Raw genomic sequence first — 22,032 nt, forward strand, 5'->3', positions numbered from 1 at the left:
ATATATATACAAAACATTAATAGTTTAATTAAATATATAATAACGTCCCTATGAAAAAGTGAAAAAAATGGTTAATATTATATGTTTTCTTCTTCCATATATCGATGTGATCAATATATATATATTGTACTTCTGGGATTTGTACGTACAATATTACCTGAGTATGTGTTGATTACTTGATTTCATACGGTCGGTGCCGCTTATACATAGATTACTTAAAAGAGAAATCATGCTTTAGCCAACAAAAGTAATCCCCCAAGTTTAACACCTCAAGAAACATCGCTCACTGCAAGAAAATTAGCCTTCTGTGTAACAGCCCGCTAGAAATTCAATTGTGGAATTTCTTTTGACCTTAAGAACCTCGTGAAAATTCCGTAAGTTTACACAAATCGACTAATCGCATAGGTTTTAACCTGTCAACATAGTTAGTGTTATCACTCACTATGGTGTCAGAAATGCGATTTTAATTATTTGAGATAGTTAGAAGTGTCAAAATGTATTATGGTTTGTGTCATTAGACTCGGAGGGTTATTTAAAGTCTTATGGCGCAATAACATTTTTTCATATTTTCGGACAAAACGTCTGTTCAAAACTGTAGATATTATTAGATAAAAAGAAATATCTTGAGGTAATTTTCGTGAATATTATTGGGTAAAAATATTTTGAGTTGATAGATATTATTAGATAAAAATATCTTAAGTTGATTTTTTTTAGATATTATTGGATAGAATATTATAAGATAATCATTTATAGATTTTTTTTGGGTAGGAGAAAACTACACTTAACTCTCACTCCAGCCTCATCTCTTCCATATCTTATCCACAAGTATCTCCAGCCACCCCTCCCCACGAAATTATCTTCATTTATGCTTTCCATTGAAAGAATATCAAACACTCTCTCTCGGACAGCTTTTAGGAGTTCTTTTGCACACCCATTTCGAAGCTTTTGTAAGTGTTTTATCATAAAGTCTCCTTCATATAAGTTGTTCCTCTTTGAGTCTAGTTTCCGTAGATGTATTTTTCGTATCATTCCATAGTCATTTGGTCGGTCAAAAGTATTTTTAACCATGGAAAGGTCATTCTGGGCGTGAATCTGGAGAGTATGTTATAGTTTGGAGTTTTTGACCAAGCTAATGGATAGATATTGGTCCGAAATTTTTATGGAGTATTGTTAACATGTATATATGAATATTGGTTGAGGATTTTGCATGATTAAAGGTTTTGATGAAAGATTTTCTTAGATTTAGAAACTTAGAAACTGGAAGAGGAAAAACAGTTTCTGTTTTGAGAAAGTTTAACTCTTTGGTGGTCTAAACCTATTCTAATAACTTTAATAATTTTATTGGAGGATCCTAAGTATCTTATATACATGTTATATTATTATTTTGAAGATATTTGATGTTAGTTTCAAAGATATGAAATTTTATGCAAAGAGATGTTCAAATAAGCCAAAGTGTGGATATTCTTGGCTAAATTTATGTTTTGGTTAATTTCTAACCATGTGATCTTGAATTAGAAGCTTATATATGTTTTAGGACATCTTTTTAAACCATGTGATGGTTTGGTTTGAAGATCATATAATTATAAGTCATAGATCAAGAGAATTATCAAAACTAGTTGAGAAAAAAGTTTCTGTTTTTGGACTAAGTGTAAAACCAAAAAAACTCCAAATGTTATTTTGTGATTTTGGTGACTTTAGATTGATGATTTAAAGCATGGTTGATGTTAGGATGATATTATGAATATGTTAGAAGTAAGATTTGATTTTTGAAATTCTTGGAGATATTTTGATTTAAGGTCAAAATTTATAATTCAAGTGCTTAGATCTTTTTATAAAAAAGTTTGGTGTTAATTATTAGCTTTTTCTAAATGGATGTTTTAAGTATGGTTTTGAACTTAGAATTGGAAGATATTTGTTGCAAAATTTTGGTTTAAGCATGAGTTTTGAATTTGGAAGGAATTGCAACAAAAATCAAGGGAAATGGCCTATGGATGTTTCGGCCATAGTGTGTTTTCCATAGTTGTGTTTTGTTTTAAATTTTTCTGAGTTGATATTTAAGTTTAGGACAAAATTTATATGAGGAATGTAAATTTTGGAAACTTTTGGAGTTAGTATGCAAAATCCTTAAGTTATGGGTAAAACGGTCATTTTCCCACATGTAGAGAGTAAAATGAAAATTTTACTCTTTAAGTTATTATTTTCCATATTTCAAATTATTAGTGATTTAGTTCTAACTTTTAGAATCACTAATTACAGTTCCTCATGATCGCACTTGAAGTTTTATAAGAATCGCGGAGATCGAGGTAAGTTAGCTTTTAACTTACTAGCAGTCTACTGTGTATGTGTGCTAAGTAAAAGAACTACGGTGTATGTATGTATGTTATCATATATGTCATGCCATGCCAAGTTATCATGTAATTGTCTATTATACAGAATTTATTCTGTCATCAATTTTTATCTGTTACATAATATATTCTGTTATGTATTACTGTACATTACAAGTACGTCATGCTAAGTATGTCATCTATTACATGTAAGTCAAGTCATGTAATATTCACTGTTGCAAGTATGTCATGTTAAATATGTTGTCTATTATATGTTATGCCATGTTACGAAATGTTTCTATCTCAAGTTGGTCATGTATTCTAAGTTATGTTCAAGTCACGTTATGTTACGTCAGGACTTCAGTCCTTTCGTATTCCAGTCACATTTCATCTTGAGTACATTATGATGTGTAGAATACATGGGGCCACAACAACTGTGGAGTATGTATTTAACTACAATTGTGATGCGTAAAATACATGGGGCCACAACAACTGTGGAGTATGTATTTTTCATGTTAAGTCAAGTTTGTATAGAATACATGGGGCCACAACAACTGTGGAGTATGTATTTTTAATGTTAAGTCAAGTTTGTGAAGAATACATGGGGCCACAACAACTGTGGAGTATATATTTACACGTAGAATACATGGGGCCACAACAACTGTGGAGTATGTATTTTTCATGTTAATTCAAGTTTCAGATCAAGTTCATGTCAAGTCAAATTCAATTCATGATTCAATTTAAGCTATGTCAATTATGCTATGTTGTACGCTAAGTTATGCTTTAATTACTTATGAATTTGATTATGCATTTATGCTTTTACTATCATACATGCATCATTAGTCTGTATGGAAGTTTTTGTTAACTTGCTGAGATTTGTAATCAAATCTCACTGTGGTAGTCCCAACTACCATTCCCCCCGAATGGTAGATCTTGTTACAGGACCTGAAGGAGGATCAGGAGCTGACCAACTAGACATAGTCGACTGAACGACGGTGCGTCATTAATGTTAATATAGTAGTTAAATTACTACTTGTACGATGGAGTTGCATCTCCAGTACTTTTGGATCATAACTATTTTGGAATAGTGCTGTAATCTTAGTTATTCAATGGATCTTTATGTATGAAGTATGTTTTAAGTATTGGGATATTTTCAGTTTGGTGCATAGTATTGCTAAAGAAAAAATTTATCCGCTGCGAATATTGCATAATGTTAGATGCATGTTAGGATTATTGCATCTTATATGTCATGAACGGGGGCAGGTAACCTTGTGTTGCATGTCTCGACGCTTCAAATGTCCGTCCGATCCCAAACGGAATTTGGGGGCGTCACATTCTGTGACTAATTTATTACAATTAAAAAATTATTTATAACTAATTTTAACAGAAAATAATATCTATTTCGTTGAAATTAACTAGTTGTAAATAAGTAATTTTCTTTTAGTGACTTTACCGGCGACTAATTTCATCAAAAATAAAAATTATATCAATTTGTATGTTTATATTTACGAAATTAATATTTATAGCGGTAATACTTCTTTTACTTAAATAGTGAATGTAATACCGTACATTCATCTTTTCAAGCCAATTAATATATTTTTATTATCCCATGTATTTGGTTTTAATTATTATATGCTCTCTTCGATTAAGAAAACATGACAGCCTCAGTTTGAAATTCTTAAGTCATGGAGTAGTACATCTGCCGGAAATTATGTAATTACATGCATGTTACATGACTAATATAAACATTTTCTCTTTTTATTTTGACTTTGTGATCAACAGCTTGGATCGATTGAGGTTAATAATCTATAGTTATTTAAATAAAATATAACTCGACTATCTTTGCTGGCTCAAGCCAATTATTACTATTAGCAACTCATCATGTCGGCACAAATTTTTTTTATTGGGATTATTTATATTCACAAGGATGTAAGTTTTAAATTATGTTTGAAAATATTTATGGATTAAGATTAGAAGTAAGTTGTTTGAGTAGTGCTACATGTACTTATAATTTTATTTATAAAACTCATTTTATTAGTTTTTTTAAAAATAATTTATGATTTTTAGCATATCAATAATTGATATGTGGAGAAGTAAGTTTTATATAAGTTTTTCTTAAATATATTTAATATTTTTCTATATATCACTTAAAAAAAGAGCATGTATGACGAATTAATTGCGATGAGAATGCGAAGATTAAAAGTAACTAGTTTCTACAGTCTCCTCTCTATTTTCTCTCTGGAAATAGAGGTGGTGAAAACGGTTATAACAAACCGATAGGACAGTGAGTGTGAGGCTGCCATGGACGAGTCTGCTGGTGGAGGATTGATGAGTTTGGAAGAACAATGGAAGAAGCTGAGGCTATCGGATGAAGAAAGAGTGGTAGTAGATGTTGGTGAGGAGGTTGAAGGGGAAGCTCGGGAACAGGGGGAACGCAGCTTGGTTGGAAAGATCTGCCTAGAGAGGTCGATTAGTAAGGAGGTTCTGTCAAGTACGATGAACAGAATCTGGCGCATTAGTAGGCCTGCTGAATTTCGAGAGGTTAGTGAAAACAAATTCGTAATTACATTTCATACTGTGGCTGATAAACTGAGAGTAATGGACGGCAGACCATGGTTATTTTGATAACCAGTTATTTGTCCTCAAGGTGTTTGATGTATTTACTCAACTGCATGAATGGTGTTTTGATCATGAGCTGTTTTGGATTCAAATCCATAATCTACCTATGTTTTGTATGACAAAAGAGAAGGGACGTTTGATTGGTGAATCTCTAGGAAAATTAGTGAAGGCGGATACTCCTGAGAATGGTATAGGTTGGGGGGGTTTTATGCGAGTCAGAATAGAAATTTCTCTGAAAAAGGTTGTTGTTCGAGGGAGATGGATAAAGGTAAATGGCCAGAATGTGTGGGCTAGTGTGAAGTATGAAAAGATGCCTAGAATGTGTTTTCATTGTGGCTGGTTAACTCATGGGGAGAAGGGATGTTTGATGGGAGGAGAGGGGTTAAGGAATGTAAGCTCTCCTCAAGAGCAATTTGGCTCGTGGCTTAGAGCTGAGAGGGGAGTTAGAAAAAAAGGTTATAAGAGAGGAGGGGAGAAAAAATATTGGGAGAGAAAAATAAACGAGGAGGATAGTAGTAGAGGGGAGGAGAGTGCTTCTTATGAGGCTGAGGGTAAGGATAAGGCTACTGATTCTAGAGAAGAGGAGTCATTGGTGGTAAAATCGATGGAAGGTGAGGGAGAAAGCACTGAGATGGGCAGTGGAAGGGAGTTAATGGTGGTGAAGAGGCAAGAGGGGTTAGAGGAAAAAATAAATAGCATGATAAGTGGGGAGGGAAAGGTTGGTCTAGAAAATGTGGTTGAGGAGGAGGTGGGGCAACAAGCTACGAGTTGTAAGGAGGTGGCAAGTAGGGAGGAGCTTGGGTTAGAAAAAGTAGAAAAAATAAATGAGTTTAAAACGACTTGGAAGAGAAGAGCTAGAGAGATGATCAAATCAAAAAGCCCGGGGAAGTATGCTGGGAAGAGTAAAAGGTTGATTAGGAGGGATGAGTGGGAGGAGGAAAGGGAAGAGGTAAAAATAAAGAAAGTTAGGAGGGAGGATATTCACTCAGGCAGTGTATTGTTATTGGCAGGTGCTGCAAGGCAGCCCTGCCAGGAGCAATGAGGGCTATAGGTTGGAACTGCCAAGGGCTTGGCAACCCTCGGACAGTTCAGTTCCTTTGTAGACTTGCAAAGGAAAAGTTGCCAGACTTTATCTTCATTATGGAGACAAAGTTAAGAGCTGAGAAAGTCGAAGCTGTGCAAAAGAAATTGGGTTTTGAAGGGTGTATGGTGGTGGAACCGAGAGGGTTGTGAGGGTTGTGTGGAGGGTTGGTGATGATGTGGAGGGATGTAGAGGAGGTGGAATTATGGAATTACTCACAATGGCATATCAGTCTATGGGTGAAGAACAAAGGGGAGAGCTCCAAGTGGCTTTTGACTGGTTTTTATGGGCATCCAGAGGCTGTAAAGAGAAGGGGTTCTTGGGAGTTATTGCAGATGTTAAAACCTTCTCTTGATGTGAGTTGGTGTGTGTTAGGAGATTTCAATGAGATAATGTCACAAGAGAAAAAATGGGGAGGGAATGAGAGGAAGGAGGGGCAAATGGAGGATTTTAGAGAGGCATTATCTAATGGAGGGTTGTGTGATTTAGGGTGGAGGGGTATTAAGTATACATGGAGCAATGGTCATGATAACAACTCTTTTGTTAAAGAGAGGTTAGACCGTGCTGTTGCTAATCAAGTTTGGAGGAGTTTTTTTAATAAAGTAGTAGTGGATACGGTAGTAACATGGGTTTCTGACCATGTACCTATTATCCTTACCTACTCAAAAGATAGACTTATCTATGAGAAAGGTAAGAGGATGTTTCATTATGAGATGTGCTGGGACAAGGAAGAGGAGTGTGGGAAGATAGTAGAAAAGGCATGGAAGAGGTATGATGGTATTGGGTTTGGAAGACTACCAAGTGCACAAAGAAGATTGAATTCATGCAGACAGGCTCTCGGATTATGAGCAAAAGAAAAGTTTGCAAACAAAGGGGCTGATATTAAGCTTTTAACTAGCAGACTCAAAAGGTTAAAAGAAGTGGAAGGGCCTGAAAATATATTTGAAATAAAAGATGTAAGTAGAAAGCTGGATGATCTTCTAGAGTAGGAGAATATTTGGTGGAAGCAGAGAGCTAAGGCTCATTGGTTGCAACAAGGAGATCGAAATACAAAATATTTTCATGCATGTGTCAACCAACGAAAGAAAAAGAATTCTATCTCTGAGATTACTAATGCCCAAGGGGTTTTTGTGAGTAATCAGGCAGAAATTGAAGGGGCATTTAGTGAGTGGAAGGGCCATGGGGCTAGTGTTGGGTCTTCCTTTCCAGATTTGCAAAGAGAATGGTAAAGGATAAAAGCAGGAGAAAGATGGATATGGTGATGGGTACATTTGGTCACGGACACCATTGTTGAGCACCTATGAGTCAGAGAGTATCAAAGAGAAGGACGCGTGGTTGGTACGTGGACGAAACCCAAGCCTACAAAATGAGCAATAGAAACCGCAAATCAGAAATCAGGAATTATGTGAACGTCTTTCGCCCTTGATTGTTTAGTTGAACCTACATTTAACGGGTGATTTATAAGTCGGGTCGGGTCAATCCAGGCCCATGAGTTTTTTTTTTTTTTTGCCCAGGCCTACTTAAAACCAACTCCTTTAAAAAATATTATACCTTATGATCTATATCTAAAGTGCTAAACCATAAAAGAAAGCCTTAACATCTCAAATTCTAATAATTCGGCCCTTTTAATTAACCATAGAGACGTCATTGCAACAAATATTTAGATACGAGTGGCTCTACAATCACACATGGAGATCTCGACAATGTAATATATATATATTTTTTTAATTTTTCTTTTCATATATTTTTTAATGGTTTTAAATATTTTTTTAAAAAATTCAACATCGTTAAAAATACTTTTTTAATTACTAAATAATAAAAAAATACAGTCGGAATCTCTAATCAGAAAAATCTGTCTAGCTTTAGCATTTATATTTTAATTGATATGAATAAAAATCGTTGTCACATCAATAAATAATGGAAGTAAGATCATTTATAAAAATATGTAGACACAAAATTTAAAAAAAAGAAGATTGTGTTATAGTCCTGATCATCGTGCAAAGACCCATTTATTGCAAGGTGCTGATCATTATTAAGAACAATTCGTCCACCTTGGGATGGACACTTTCGAGCCAAAATGACTTAATATTTTATGGAAAAGTTTAATTACAAGTATAATTATGCATTAATATGTATATTAATCTAATATGATTGATCAAAAAATAGATTTTATTAAAAATAATATTAATTTAAATTTTAAATCTAAATAAATTAATATTAATATACAAAATAATATACGACTTTATTTGTATATATCAAAACTTTTTTTCTAAACTGGACATTCCCTAAAATTACCGACTATGCTACTGCACGCTCCAATGAAATCTTCCAAACTGTTTGGAGGAATTTCTAATTCCACCCTACGAGATGTTAAAGGCCCACCATAGGGTGGACTTAGAAAGGCCCATCAAAATATTGAGAAGACGTATAATTGCGGTCAGACACAGAGGTATCTTCTTCGTCCTTCGTTCACCTCCTTCATGAATATTATATCAGAGAACTAATATATAGGATATAAGAGTTTGTACAAATTATCACAAAGAATAACTTCAAATAGGATGCGGTGTCAAGAGGGGATTCACGTCTACCCTCCAACAGCAGGATTACAAACCATTATTTTACGTTAAGTTTAAATAGTTAGATACTACTTGAGATAAAAGTTGAAAGTTAAATAAAATATTATTATAATATTATTTTTTAAAATTATTATTATTATGAGATTTAAAAAAATAGAATTATTTATTATATTGTATGTGAAAATTTATAAAAATTATAATAATAAAATAAAATAAATTAAGATGATTGATATCCAAACTGAGTTTTAAAAAGATTAGAATATAACTTACCTTAGCTAATTTCACAATCTCTCTCTCTTTTTCTCTCTCTCTCTCCTCAACCTGCATCTTTCTTCTCTCGTTTATTGTTTTCTCTCTCATCCTGCATCTTCCTACCAAGCTCCCTCCACTAACCATAACTGACTTCTCTCTCTATTTGATTTCTCTTTTCAAACTACTCTTTTTGGTTGCTATAGGAGAGGAAATAATGATATCGGGAGGAAAAAGTAGGTGGCGGTTTGACCTTTAATGGGATTTTCAGGAACTCTTAAAGTAGGAGAAGATAAAAAAAACAAAAAAAAAAAAACCAGGTGTTAAGATCCTTACCTAGAAACACACACACACGGAATCAATGGAAGAACAGTGTAGTAGAAATGATATAGTTCATATGATAAGCATACGCAATTGTTTGAGGCAATTCCAACCTTCTTACATATTTCAGAACAAGAATATTCCATAAGGAGTTCTCTGTAAATTTCTCACTACCTATACTCAGACCCTTCTACGTTGCCTAACAAACTCCGGACTTTTCTAACTTGATCACTATTGACACGTCATAAAATAAAAGACATTAAAATGCAATGTTCAACTTTTAATCCCCGAACTTGCGTTTAACATACAAAACGACTGACTCTTACTTATTAAGCAAAACGCCATGTATTACTTTATTCAAATGACAAGCCATGCATCAGTAATTGAAACGTTGGGTTTCCTAGTGATAAAGTGTCAAAATTACGTAATTAAGTTGTTAAAGTGACTAAATTATTTAATCAAAATGAATTAAGTACTTAATTATAGAATAGATTATGACATTTGAGTAAATTAATAAATTCTGATATTTTTACATTTAAAAGAATTTATAATACAGTTATTTTACATTAAAATTAATATCTCATATTTTACTCATTTTATATCTTACTTAAATATTACAAGACACTATTAAAAAAATAAATAAACTGCTTACACCTCATTTGAGAGGAATTTTGCGGTATTTTTGGAATTACCTAACTATATACAAAAAAAAATTGATGGTAAAACGAGATGCAGGAGCTAAACAATAGGGACACGACAGGAAATCACGCAGACTCAAGAAGCAAATTTGATTCTTGGCTATCAGGGGCATTTGTGAAATTTTATTTTATTTGAAATCACTTGGTTTGGACGGCAAAAAGTTTTTTTAGTGGGCATCATTATTTTTGACTTTACTAGAAGGCGTGGGGTGGGGAGCTCTCCCTCACCCTTTAGTTATTTATTTTATTTTTATTTTCTTTATCTTGTAAGGGTCGGTGGGGTCTCTCTCTCTTGGCTGGTTTTGAATTTTATTTTCTTGCTAAGTTCTAAGTTCTTCTAGACGAGAGGCGGCTGTTTATATTTTTATTTTTTTCTTTTCTTTGTTTTGTTTTGTTTAGAGATATAGGACTGTCGGCGTAAGGCTGGGGGAGATTCATTCCTTTTTAGTTTCTTTTGGTTTTTAGTTTTGAGGGGACGGAACCCTCCCTCTCTCTAGTTGGGAGTTCCTTTTATTATTTTCTTTGGTTAGTTTTGTGGAGACACAGAGCGAAGGATTTCATTCGGCGGCAGCTTGCTTCATTTTTCTTTTTTGGATTATTGCAGAACTGGGGGAGACGGCTTGGGCTACTCTCATTCGGTCATTTTTATTTTACTTGCTTTAAGTTTTGGTTTCAGCTTGTATTTTTATTTTTCTACCTTTATTTTCATATAACAATTTGAAATATTAGAATTTATCATTTTTAGACATTTTGTTAATTTAGAAATGATAGACTAGAATTTTAGCTTGGGATTCAATGAGTAGCTCATAACTATTTGGGGTTGGATTTTCTTCAAGATTATGGAATTTTAAATGATTAACTTGATAGATTGTATTTCATTTTACCTATGAGAAGGATTAAAATTCTATATTCTTGAACTTGATCAGTCGTAGACATAAAGGCACGATTGATGCTTGAACTTGTAACTAGACTTTGATAGCTTTCTTTTACTTTTACACTTGATATAAAATCTGTCAAGTACTTTGATTATACTGAAAAAGTATGTTTATTATTTATTTAACCGATCATAATCTCTTGGAATGAGAAAATGGTTGAGAGAAGATGAACTTAGAGGTAAAACCAACTTCAAATTAGAAATGGGTGAAAATTGCATCCCAAGTGTTTGTTTTATTGCTTCTTGCGAGTTTAATTCAACTTCTACACTTTTTCCTTAAATCTCTTGGTTTTGGATAATTTTAGAAACATAGATTCATATTTATTTTCATCTCTTGTACTCGATACCTCTTTTATATAAAAATAAAATAAAATGCCAGAAATACTTTGATAACCCTTTATCTCCGTGGAATACGATCCTGGACTTATCCTTGATACAACTTGACACTTCTACACTTGGAAGCACATTCGAGAACGAGTCACCTAGTCACACTGCACTTCATTTCTTCAACAAACGGCTTGTCCTGAGATCCTTACCATCACTTTGTAAGTTCCTTCGAGTTCAATACTTCACTTTACTTTTGTCTTCTTTCCCCTTTCTTCCATCTAGGGTTCCTGACAATCCCCCTCATTCTTCACAGCACCTTACCCACAAGGTGGGGGTATTGCTGTCAAAGCTTCCAAGGATTCTCCCATGTGTTGTCCTTTTGATTTGCACCAATCCATTTGACCAACACCTCCATCGTGGCTCCATTCCCTTGCCACTTCATATGTCGATTTATAATAGACTTTGATTTGGGATGCACCTTTCCTTGGGGATTGACTGGTGGAAGTGTCGCTAGAGACTGGATCTCAGTGACAACCTTCCGTTTGAGGCAAGAAACATGGAAGGTTGGATGTATCTTGGAGCTCATTGGCAATGGGAGACGGTCAGCAACTTCACCAATCTTCTTCACCACTTGGAAAGGCCCATACTAACGGGGAGCAAACTTTAGATTTTGACGAGCAGCTATCGAGCTTTGGCGGTAGGGTTGCAACCACAGGTACACCCAATCCCCAATCTCGAAGTTCCTTTCTGATTTGTGTTTATTGGCCTGGACTTTCATCTAGTTCCTTGTTGCTTCTAGATTCTCTTTTAAAACTTTGATAATCTACTCCCTAGCTGGTAGTGTTTGGTCAATTGAAATATCTGATGATGTTCCTGGAATGTAAGATAATAACTGGGGCGGAGGGTAACCAGACAATGCTTTAAAAGTAGTTAGATTTGTGGTTGTGTGGTATGAGGTGTTGTACCACCATTCTGCAAATGGTAGCCACTGTGTCAATTTCTGAGGTTCTAGCATGCGTAGCATCTTACGTAACCCTCCTCCCATTTGTTTAGGGCTTCTATTTAACTATCGGTCTGGGAGTGGTTTGTAGAACTGTGGTTGAGTGTAGTTCCCTATAGCAAGAAAAAGGCTTTCCAAAATGAACTTACAAACACTGGGTCCCTGTTAGTGATAATGGCATGGGGAAGACTATGTAATTTAAAAACGTGGTTCAAGAAGAGAGTGGCTACTACAGACGCTATGAAAGGATGAGAGAGAGATATGAAGTGGCTAAATTTTTTAAACTTGTCGATCATGACTAAAATCACGTTCTAGCATTGAGACATGAGCAACCCCTCTATGAAACTTATAGAGATGCGGGTCCAAACCTGCTTTGTAATGGGTAGGGGTTGCAACAACTTTGCTGGTGGAGTTGTTTTATGCATCTTTAGGTCATTTTTCATCCATTTCCAATAGAAATCTCTCTTAGCTCTTTGGTAGGTCTTCAAGTAACCCGAGTGCCCTCCAAAGGAGTGGTCATGAATATAATGCATTACTTTACTCTTGAATGAGGAGTTAGGCACAATCACAATCCTTCCCTTCCTTAATAACAGTCCCTGTTGTAATGGATATCTCTTGAGGAAATGCTTGTCCTCTTGCAACTGTTTAATGATCTCTTTACTCTCATTGGACTCTTCATAGCTACCTTTTAACTCAACCAACCAATCAACGCTAGGGAAAGTTATCATAGCCAATGACCCCTCCACAATCTCACTTTCCTCCCATTTTCTTGATAAAGCATCTCCTTGCCCTTTTTTAGAGGCAATTACAAAATTATAACACATCAATTTGCTCACCCACTTTTGTTGAGCCACAGTTCCAACCCGCTGTTCCAAGAGAAATTTTAAAACCTGCTAGTCAGTTTTGACCACAAAAGACTAGCCTAAAAGATAACGCCTCTACTTTCTTACTGAAGTGACTAAGGCTAAGAGTTCCTTCTTAAAAGTTGATAAGAGAAGGTGCCATGCTCTTATAAGCAAGGGGTTGTCTTGACTGCATTAAAACTGCTCCCATCTTCCTCCCACTTACATCACACTCAATAGTAAAAGGTTGGAAAAAATCAGGCAACTTAAGGATTGACAGACTGTTTACTACTGCCTTTAACTCTTTAAAGGCTCTCAAGGCTTCTTCATTCCACATAAATGAATTCCGTTTCAACAAATCTATAAGTGGGGCAGCAATTGTTCTGTAATTTTTAATAACTTACAGTAATACCCGTAAGACCTAAAAAACCCTTCAAAGATTTTACATTAGCTAGAACAGGCCACTCTAGCATTGTACTCACCTTGCTTGGGTTAGCCATTCCCCTTTTGCATTTATCACATGCCCTAAGTAATAAACATTCGGCATCCCAAACTGGCATGTAGACAACTTCGCATACAACTAGTTTCCTCTTAAAACTTTTAGCACCTTTTCCAAGTGCTCTAAGTGTTTAACCCACCCTTTGCTATACACTAGTATATCTTCAAAGAATACCAGTACAAATTTCCTCAAATATTGCCGAAACACATGATTCATCAACCCTTGAAAAGTTGACAGAACATTAGTCAAACCAAACGACATTACTAGGAACTCATAGTGTCCCTCATGCGTTTGAAATGCTGTTTTTTCCACATCCTTAAGCACTAGTCTAATTTGGTTGTATATGAACCTTAAGTCTAGTTTTGAGAAGACCACTGATCCATACAATTCATCCAACAATTTGTCAATCGCCGAAATTGAAAATTTGTCCCTATAGTCTACACATATCCGCTAACTCCCATCTATCTTACGAACTAACAACACAGGAGAAGAAAATGGGCTGGTACTAGGTTTTACTTCCCCTATCTCCAACAACTCAGCTATTATTTTCTCAATCTCAGCCTTTTAGTAATGTAGGTAATGATAAAGCCTCATGGTTATGGGTTGAGTCCCCTCCTTTAGAATGATTTTATGGCTTTGTTCCCTTGGAGTTGGTAACCCCTTCGGGACTTCAAAAATTCTCTTAAACTTAGTGAGAATTTTTTGTACATCGTCTCCCACTGAAATTTTTTTTGCCACTGTCCTCTCCCCCCATTAACTGTAAAAATAGCCATTTGCCTTTACTCACCAAAGTGATGACTGGTTTATTACTTCCCTCCACAACCAGTTCCTCAATCCCAATCCTACCAGTTGCACATCTTTTTTTTATAGACAAACTTCATCGTAAGTTGGGAAAAATCCCATGCAACTGGTCCCAAGGATAGCAGCCACTTAACTCTTAGGACTACATCACAACCACCCAAAGACAACACATAGAAAGAAGGGTTGAAATGAGTACCTTGAATTGTTGTTTTGACTGCCTTGGAATGCCCTTCACTATTAAGGACTTGCTATTTTCATTGCAACTTTCTAAGTTTTGTCAACTACTAGCCTGATTTTCTTAGCAATTGAAGGGTCTAAGAAATTATGCGTGCCACTAGAATCCACTAGAATCACAACATGCTCCTTCCCAATCTTCCCCATCACATGCATAGTTTTAGCACTCGATGTGCCAGTAATGGCATTAAGTGAAATTTTAGGTTTCACTCTCACTATCTGATTTGATGCCTCCCCTTCACTGCTCAAATCTGGAACTACCTCTTCTTTCTCCCCATTCCTCCTTGGTTCCTTATTATCGAGTAATAGATAGAGCTTAGGAGTTTTACACATGTGGGCTAGGTTCCACTTTTTTTTCTCAATGATAACACAAACCCTAATGACATTTCTCATCCATTGAAAGTGAGGAGATCTTTTTAGGGTTAAATTTTTGCATCTTTGTACTCTCTTCACTCCATTAGTTGTTGCTGCTAGTGTAAGTTCTCGAGAATACAATTGCCTTCTTAGGACTGAACTTTATAGTTCTCCTATTACTAGCCATAAATTCTTCTTGGATATGAGCTAGTCTAAATGCAGCATTCATATTTAGAAGGTTGAACATACGTAGACTTAACCTGATTTCTTCCTTCTAACTTCTAAGAAAACAACTCAGCAAGTGGTGGTTTGAGAGTCCTCTTAGTCTATTCGAAAGAGCCTCAAATTGAGCCTTGTAAACCACTACTATGGAAGTCTATTTAAGACGAGTAAGTGTCTCCATTGGATCTTTGTAAGCTGTCGGTCCAAAGTGCACCAGCATTGTAGGGATCGAGGTCTCCCAATTGTTAAACTGTGCTGTGTCTACAACATGTTGGTACAAATTAGAGCTTCCCCTTCCATGTAATAGGAATCAATTAACATACGCTGTGCTCGGGCTATTGATAATATTCAAAATACTATGAGGACTTGAATATCCAACCCGATGGAATGTCCCCATCAAAATGAGGGAAATCCAAATGCAAGCCCCGCTAAGCTCCTCCACTGAATTGGTTCTGATCTGTTTCATTTGTGATTTGTAGGTCCCTAGTATTCTGGTTAGCCACCAAGGATCAGATCATGTTTATGATTTGATCTACTGATTTGTAGAGTTAATTAAGCTTGCCTCTCACATCTTTCAATTCCCCAAGGAGCTCATCTTCCACACCATTCACTTGTTTCTGAATCCCATCAAGTTGCTGATTAGAACATGTAACCTCAGCCATGAATGATCGAACAACTCCTGATACCAATTGTTAAGATCCTTACCCAGAAACACTCACACACGAAATCAATGGAAGAATAGTGCAGTGGAAATGATAAAGTTCATATGGTAAGCATTCGAAATTGTTCGATGCAATTCCAATGTCCTTACAGATTTCAGTACGAGAATATTCCAGAATGAGTTCTTTGTAAATTTCCCACTACCTATACTTAGAAGTGATACCCTTCTATGTTACCAAACAAACTCAGGACTTTTCTAACTTGACCGCTACTGACACATCATAAAATAACAGAAAAGCATTCGAAATTGTTCGATGCAATTCCAATGTCCTTACAGATTTCAGTACGAGAATATTCCAGAATGAGTTCTTTGTAAATTTCCCACTACCTATACTCAGAAGTGATACCCTTCTATGTTACCAAACAAACTCTGGACTTTTCTAACTTGACCGCTACTGACACATCATAAAATAACAAACACTAAAATGCAACATTCAACTTTTAATCTCCAAACTTGCATTTAACATACAAAACAACATACTCCTACTTAATAAACAAAATGCCGTGTATCACTTTATTCAAATGACAAGCCATGCATCAGTAATTGAAACGTTGTATTCCCTAGTTACACTGCACTTCATTTCTTCAAAAATGGTGTTGTCCTAAGATCCCTACCATCACTTCATAAATCGCCTTCCAGTTTAACACTTCACTTCACTTTTGTCTTCTTTCCAAAGTTTTAAATACCGTTTTGGTGGCCGTTTCGATTAAGGCATTGTTGGAACAAAATATTTCAGTACCGTTACCATTTCGGATACCGTTTCGGGATTAATTATATATTATATATAAATAATTATATATATAAACTATCAACTAATATAATAAATACATATATATATGTAAGTGTGTATTATGTATATGTGTATATATATATATATATATATATATGAAAGAATTGAAGATTTATAAAATGAATATAAGTTTAAAAAATAAAAAATTTGAGTTGAGAAATAGAAACAAAGAAAAACAATAAAAGAATAGAGAAATTATTAAAAATAATGATATTTAAAAAAAAAGAGAGAATGAGCGGACATATTTAAAATGAAAAAAAAATTAAAATTATATAAATATATTTTATATTTTAGAATTAATTAAATACTATCTTAATTTAAAATTTACAAAACTACCATCCAAGCATAAGAAATTACAAAGACAGTTCGAAACAGAATAGAAGCCAGGATGCCAATTACTATTGAAATTGTCGGAATTTGACCGGAATGGCCGAAATGGACCGGAATGGGCCAGAATTTGGAGCAAAACAAAAAATGAGGTTTAGTCTGCTAGATATTAAATCAGAATGGAAAATTTCAGCTAGAATAGAATAGAATTCAAAACTTTGCTTCTTTCCCCTTTCTTCCATCTAGGGTTCTTGACACCAAGCTTTAAAGGGCTATCTCCTTTCATGGTTTCCAGTATTTGAGGCCCTTAGCTAGTTAACTTGCTGTAGATGTTTGTTCGAGGAGAGAGAGAGGAGAAAGAGGGGATTGTATGAGATTAGCTAAGGTGGGTTCTATTCTAACCTTTCTAATATTGTGATGTGTCGTCCGGCCATTGGAGGGTGTAAATCCCCTCTTAACACTATATCTGGTTTCTAGCCTCTCTCATTACCATATATATTGGATTGGCCAACCCGGGTAGCTATTTGGGGCAACCAAAGGATGGTGGTAGCCAACTCTAGTTTTTCTGTTCTTTTTGTGAAACTAGGTAAAAGATCATTTTAAATTTTAATCAAAGAAAAATCAACTAAAACTAAAGATCTTCATGATGATCATAAAATTGGAAATTGAAGGATCAAAAGATAAGAGGATAAAACCTTAGGAAAATGATAGTATGCCCCATGGATTTTGTCATCTCATTTTGACTGCTCAAGTATTTAATTGTTTTTAATTTTTTTTGTTTAATGATTAAGGCCAAGTGACTATTAGTGTATTGGTGTATTTTTTTTAAATGTTTAAAAATGTAAAAAAGAAAGAGGAAAAAAATATAAAAAGGTGTTATAAAATACACTAGATTAGGGCACACCAGCGGTCAAACCTGGGCGGCATGGTAGCAGCATCCAAAACCTTAACCCTCCCGCATCAAGCTTTCGAAAGTTGAGATGATGATGGTTTAGATCAAGCTACCTCCTCTCTTCCCATATATAATTATAAAGAAAAATTCTATGTACAGTCATTTTTGTATACTCTTTTGAGCATTCCATTAATGTGATTGGCTGCGTCACTTTTTTTAATATAAAATAACTATTTTGACCAATTTCATCAATGCATGGAGTGCATAAGTAATACGTAAAAGTGACTGTATATAACATAACTCAATTATAAATCATGCATGCTACTACTCAAAAGTGCCTTACAGATCGAAATATTTTTAAAGAATTTTGCTACATACAAGCAAAGTTGCGTACTAATCTACATACTAATACTGATTCATTCATATTCAAAATTTAAATTAGTATTATTTTCAATAAAATCTACTTTTTGACCAATCACATTAGATTAGTGTACATATTAGTACATAGTTGTGCTTGCAACTAGATTTCCAATTTTAAATGATTGTTATCGGCATGATCTTATAGTCTTCCTCTTCCTCTTTCTGAGCAATAACTTCAATATTCTTATTATTTATGCTCTAGTCCAACTCGCAATTTTACCATACAACCTTTTTTAAATAAATAAAACCTATACCATTTTGCCGGCGGAACAAATTAAGGCTGGGCTTTGACTCCTCACGAGAAAGGAAATTAGAGGCAGTAAATATATCACCAGAATTAAGATAGAAATTTGGATTCATTTCTCAAGATCTTAATTGACTTGTGCTAAATCATGATCACCAGAAATATTCACCCTCTTAATTATATGGACTTTGCCCGAAATAAAATTCTTAAATCACAATTTCCTAATAATTTTCAACTACTAAAGATTTAAGTTCTTTGCCAATTAACCACAATTTCTAATTAACTACTCAAAAGAAGGTATTTTAGAATATAGATATATTAAGAACAACTAATTTCTAGAAGACTTTAAGCATTTGGTTTGCAAGCTAGCTAGGAGATTCTTTACACACACACACACATGTACATGACATGTCTAAAGAAATAATGGAAAAGCCGATCGAGATAGAATTCAAATATTGCTTAAAAGTAAAAGACATATTGATGACTGGCCTGCAAGAATCCATGTTAACAATATTAAGGTCCCTTATGTGCTTGAAATATTTATTCGTGGTTGATTGCTTCTTTGACCCGGTTTTGCTTTAACTAATCTTGTTTATATTGAATGGGTATATACTATATTGGAGCATGGACTGCATTACATATAATGGAGTCTATAATTATTAATTAACTGCATGCCCGTTATATATGCCATATATATGTCTTTGTCTTAACATAAATTAATACAGATATTCGAGTTTTATTATATAGCCAAGTTGAAAGCTGATCAGAAAGCCTGACCATGACTATGTCTGAATGACCAGGAATATGACTGTAATTTATGCATATATAGTCGGAAAGTGATGACTTTTGAGGACTTTTGGAGCACATAACAAACACTATATATTAATTTAAGGGCTAGGCAAAGACAGACAGACAGACGGCAAGGTATCGAGGTTTTAACTCTGAGCAGAGATGGGTCTCCAGTACTCGGCCTTCCTCCGTTTCACAACATTTTTCATGCTAATCGCTGCAACATTATTGGCCATGCATCCGTATCAGATATCTGCAGGTTCGAATCCTCTAATTTCTGCATGAAGACCTGGGTTTAAGTTTTTATTTTTTTGAAAACTAGTCCATGATCATCATGAAGCACCAGGAACAAGCCGCATGCAGATTACTAATTTCTGTGTGTAAACACCACTTGAAAAAGTAGTAGGTCTCTGTTGTTGCAGATTTTTATTTCTGGTTTAAAAAAAGGATTATAAATTGCATATCAAAGCACGTGCTTTGATATGCAATTTATAATCCCTGTGGTTCAGCATATATATCATAGATCCCTCTGCGCTGCTGAGTACTATAGAGTAATATGAACGCGTGCATGGCAATATTCTTCAATTGTAATGAGTTAAACATAGACGAATTAAGACAAATTAAGAGTTATATAAAAGTACTGAAAATAATTTTTCACCTTTATAGCTCTAAATTGCATAATATTTATTGGCATAATCTTTCATATTAATAATCTCATGCATGTGTGCAGATTCTGCCGGTAGTTTTTCTTGATGCCCTCTCAAAAGATGTTATTAAACTAAGCACTGCATCTTGTTTGATTAAACATTATTGAATTTTGCAGATTATATGAAAGCAAGAAAACTAGGTGGGAAACCCCAGCCAAGTCCTCCCCCTCCTCCACATCCAAGCACGGGTCAGAGCCCAAATCCACCACCGACGTCCACCCGGTCTGCCACTACAAGCGGCAAGACTTAGTGGCAGTCGTAATATTCCTTAGTTTAAAAGGAGTAATTTAAGGGTTTGTAATATATACTAAGGTGTTTAATGTTTTTCCTTAATAATAATAATAGAAAAAGAGGGGAGTTCAATTCCTACTGTTCTCTCCGAGGAATATCAATAATGTAATATATATTAAGGTTTTTTTTTTTTTTTTTTACATGCAATTTACTTATGATTGTTAAAGGAAATATTGAATGAAGGGTTAATATGAAATAACGAGGAATCAAGTACTTGCGACACCTTTATCCACAAATTATCCCCCAATTTTCATTTTTCATTTTTCATTTTAAATTATAAAGCTAATTATTTGAGGAAAAATATATATTTTGCACCTTCAAAATATGGAGTTTTTGTATTTTCAAATCCAAATTACCAAAACCAACAAGGTCATGAGAGACGGATTAATCAAGGGGGCCGCCCCTGTGGGTCTCCGATCCCTTGTTTTTTTAAATAAAAAAAAGAAAGTCATCGTACCATGTTCGAAAAAGCTAACCTATTTAACCCATGACAACTTGATTATTATTATAAACTATGCAAAAAAGACAAAATGCACTAGCACGTATTGTTTGAAATAATTTCTCTTCTTTGAGTCTCTAATTATTATTTCCAAATAGATTTAAATTCATTAGATTATGGTTGTATCTCAAAATATTAAAGGTACAACAGTTTAATTGAAATATATAGACCGCTATATATTCAACTTTATTCTTTTAATTTTTAATTTTAAGCTCAAGATCATCCTGCTTGCCATATAAAAACATTTTCTTATTAGAGTCTGAGTCAACTTGCCTCATCTTTTCTTTTCTTATCTCTTTGGTTTATCTCTTCATTTATTATTAGCGATAGGCTAGACTCAGTCAATTATATCCCAAGACTAATATTACAAAATATAATTTGTACTATGCATTCTTGGTTAGGGGATTCCTCCTTTATATATTAAGCCATAGAGTATATAAATCCCATGTACTCTATTTAAAAAATGTAAGCAAATTTAAAACTCACATGAAAAAATCTATTTTTAAATGTGAGTTCAATATTTTTCAAAGAGAATATGCCGATTTTATACACTTTAGGATTATATCTAGCATTATTATATATATATATATATATATATTCAAAGAAATGGAAGGAAGATGATTGGATATAGTAAAAAGGTTCGGCCCAAAAGCCCAAAGCCTCAGGGCTATGAGAGGCCCATTGGTCTAGCAAACCAAAGATAATGGGATGGGAGAGGCCTATCCTGCAAGTGAGGGACCCATTTGTCATGGCCCAAATGTGTCGCGAGCAAGTGGAAATAGAGGTCCCGAAAAAGCAGCACGAGAAATGATAAGGCATAGACAAGATTGACTGGGGATGACGTGTGTTGGCCTACTGGTTGCCTTAGATCATCACTAGTACGCAGCTACTAGGATGAGTATAGGGAAAGCTATGGCCACCCATTCCTCGAGAAAAGAAAGGTGGATGCCACAGGGATAGGTCGAGGGGCCACAAACACATCAAGCCCTTAGAAAGCGGCTGTTAGAAAGCATGTGAAAGAGGCAACCATGATCCATACTCTGAGAAAGGTGGGTTTCACTGTAGTAGGCCAAGAAGCCACCAAAATGATAGTCATGAAGTAGTAGCTATTGGGATGAATGTCGAGAAAGCCATAGTGGCTTACTTCTCAAGGAGAAACAAAGTGGAGTTGTTGGCCTTGGCCAAGGGAGGCACCGAGACATAAAGTTAGAATTTAGAGTTGCATTAATAATTTCTTTCAGCATGCCACCCCACCTAATTGACTTGTGCTC

The 22,032-nt window shown here is 34.8% G+C and overlaps 1 long non-coding RNA gene across 2 annotated transcripts; it reads left to right on the plus strand.

Annotated features, from left to right (window-relative positions):
• The first annotated feature begins 10,149 nt into the window (after positions 1 to 10,149).
• On the plus strand, positions 10,150 to 20,356 carry LOC122295957. Of its 2 annotated transcripts, XR_006238336.1 has the most exons (4): positions 11,148 to 11,347; positions 11,443 to 11,844; positions 19,276 to 19,523; positions 20,088 to 20,356. It is a non-coding gene; the product is annotated as an uncharacterized LOC122295957 (long non-coding RNA). The 2 variants fall into 2 exon arrangements; XR_006238337.1 differs by lacking the exons at positions 11,148 to 11,347; positions 11,443 to 11,844 and adding an exon at positions 10,150 to 10,506.
• The last annotated feature ends 1,676 nt before the right edge of the window (positions 20,357 to 22,032 follow it).

The sequence above is a fragment of the Carya illinoinensis genome, chromosome 15 (genome assembly GCF_018687715.1).
Source record: "Carya illinoinensis cultivar Pawnee chromosome 15, C.illinoinensisPawnee_v1, whole genome shotgun sequence".
Classification (NCBI taxonomy): Eukaryota; Viridiplantae; Streptophyta; class Magnoliopsida; order Fagales; family Juglandaceae; genus Carya; species Carya illinoinensis.